This window comes from Halyomorpha halys, unplaced genomic scaffold (genome assembly GCF_000696795.3).
Source record: "Halyomorpha halys isolate HHAL.00 unplaced genomic scaffold, Hhal_1.1 Scaffold188.1, whole genome shotgun sequence".
NCBI classification, from domain to species: Eukaryota; Metazoa; Arthropoda; class Insecta; order Hemiptera; family Pentatomidae; genus Halyomorpha; species Halyomorpha halys.
This window is the reverse complement of record NW_027113381.1, coordinates 738,698-741,502: the sequence shown is the minus strand read 5'-3', so window position 1 is coordinate 741,502 and position 2,805 is coordinate 738,698. Positions and strand designations below refer to the sequence as shown.

The window sequence follows — 2,805 nt, the reverse complement described above, 5'->3', positions numbered from 1 at the left end:
GAATTTTAACGTAAAACTCTTGACATCCCTAACTTCATTTGATCAATAAATTTATAATACATAGGAACGCAGCACATTTAGAAAAATATCATTAAACTAACAATTAAAATTTTGTCATTTTCACTCCACTACTGGCTAATTAGCTCATGTTATTCATTAAAAAAACATGGAAAAAGCATTCGATTCTGTCTCTGTAAATGTTCAGATTTATATAGAAATAAATTATTAATAAATTTTATATTTAATAATTCAATAAATATAACGCTCCAACAGCTTTAATATAATTTATTATTGCTTTTTAGTGGAAAATGTACTATTATTATACTGCACAAGATATGTGATAAATTTTAATTTTATTATTATGTTTTTTTTGTTTATATAACATATCTAGCATACAGTCATGTACGTATTGATTTAATTATAAAATGGTTGATATTTAGTTCGTTCTCATTGAAAATTTTATAACATATAAAATATAATATTATAATGTTTTAATCCACATCCGGTGAACAAATATTCCAGTGCCATAGTACTTTTTGTCTTTTTTTTCGATAATTATGTATTTATATATATATTATTATATTGCATAAGAAATCAAAATTATTGCATAACAAAATCAAAATCAAAAAACGTAATGGAATAATATTATCACAACATATTATAAGATTTTGGTATAAATTTTCTTTTAGATTTGTTTTTTTGTATTTTTCAGATGATAACGACTAATTTTACTTGAGATTACAAGGTTTTGGTATTTCATTACGGTTAAAGTTTATATAGATATATTTAATTTTTTATTATTTATATTTTTATAATATGTCTATTATTTAATTTCAGAGATTATATGAAGGGTCACGTTTCCTTTATTTTGAAAAATTGGATTTTTTGCAAATGTATTTACAATAATACATGTAAAAATATTCATATCAATTAAGTAAATGATGTGTAATTAAATTTTATATTTGTAATGAACACATATTTAAACTCAACTACGAAACATTCAATTTCTCGAAAGAAGGTAACAGTAACTTACACTGTCATTCTCACCCTTTCATATATATATATAAGAGTGTGTGTGTTTGAAAATGTATGTAATTGATTTTTATAAGTCTTTTCGCCCGAAAATGAATTTTGTTTTATTGTACATCTGTGTTATTCTTAACCGATCTTTTTTCTCGATTACGTCTATGTTGACTGCTGAAGGTTAAATTTAAAACTGATATTTTAAGAGATTTTCTATTTATTTTGTGTGCGTTTCTCAAATAAAACATTAAATCCAGTAAAGAAATAAGCAAGCTATATTATCAGGTAAGGGGTGGGGGTGGATAGGTGAGGGGTGGGGGAAATCTCCCCTCCCTACCCCCACCACTCCCGTTGCCCCCTCGTCGAGTTAGTTCGTGGCCAAGCCTGCTTAAATAACAATTCTATCTGTCTCTTGCTTCCTCACATATATCGACACTCTTCTTGTCGTATCAGTTTCCAAGAATCCATTATGAAAACTCGTTAGTCTCAGTGTTAAAGGAAGAGATCTTCAATTAAAAAGTGTTGTTCGTGGGAAAAAAAAAAATCAAACATTGTATTCGTATTGTAATTCAGAACATTTGGAAGAATTAATCCCCTATAACCTGAACACTGTATCCATCGATATGGATGGACATTCTTTCGTCGTCAGCTATAGACTTTGAGTCCTTGTTATTCATAGCTCGTACATGCAGTTTGTAGTACACAATACTAGAGTGTTGACAGCGCAGACGTGTTACTAGTTTTACTCACAAAATTAGGTAAGTGACTTTAAATCCATGTTGTGTAAGTTGTAGCATGATAAGCATATTCCGGGTGTTCACATCCCAAATCTTCAACTTTGTTTGATCCTTCAGAATCCCTCATATATTTACCTATTGAATCCCCGGTAGCACAACCATTGCCTGACTATTCTGTCTTTTCCAATTATTGGATAAAAGGAGTCCTTGGATATGACGAACTAGACACAGCTGCAATCCTTGACTTGGAGATTTGGCACCCTTTAGGGGAACGTCACAGCAACCTACAGACATCTTCCCTATCTATAGAAGCAAAAGCCAACGTACCAACAAGCTCGTGGATTCTGGATTAATTTGTCATACAAGCTGTAGTACACTCCTGTTCAACTTTTCTTAATTTATTTAACATCACATTTTACAATAATCTCGGGATTATTTGTCAGTTATTCTAGAAGATACAAATTAAAGGTAAGAAATGTAGAGTTTTTGATATATCATTTATCTTTCAAATTTTTCATTTGTCTGATTTCTATAGTTGATGGATATATTTAAAGTAAACTGATTAAAAGAAAAATTTGTCTTCAGGAAATCCTTTTCCGCTTTTTATTTGGCGGTTTGTATATAAGTGAGGATATTCCATATTAATTAGTTATGACGTATTGATAGTTTATTTTCTCGTACTAGAGGGGTGTGTTTAAGGGGTTGCATAGTATTAGCATCTGGTGCCTGGGCCGATAGAAGGGGAAACCGTGTTTTTTTTCAGGCCCAGAGGGCATCTTTCCGGCTTGGAAGACCGGCATCCCTAAAACTTGTTTTACTCTTCACAACTGTTCAAATATATATTTTTTATCACTACTTTTTTTTGTGTGTGTATAATCCGTTTATCCGTTTCTTTTTCAGAGATCCGGTGATTTGAAAGTGCATAATACCGCTTTCGTACAAGATTTATACAGGGAAAAAACCAAAAAGTGGGAATTTGATATAATTAACAAGAAATGTTAAAAACATTTTTATATCATAAATTGTATTATAACGGAAAATAAGA

The 2,805-nt window shown here is 30.2% G+C and overlaps 1 protein-coding gene across 4 annotated transcripts in view; it reads left to right on the top strand.

Moving 5' to 3' along the window:
* The first annotated feature begins 1,405 nt into the window (after nt 1–1,405).
* The window catches only part of Ten-m (teneurin transmembrane protein Ten-m), a 382,956-nt gene continuing 381,556 nt past the window's right edge, over nt 1,406–2,805 (top strand). For all 4 annotated transcript variants that reach the window (XM_067050916.1, XM_067050914.1, XM_067050917.1 and 1 more), the window contains exon 1: nt 1,406–1,781. The gene's annotated coding sequence lies outside the window, so the exon portion shown is untranslated. The remainder of the gene's footprint in view (nt 1,782–2,805) is intronic.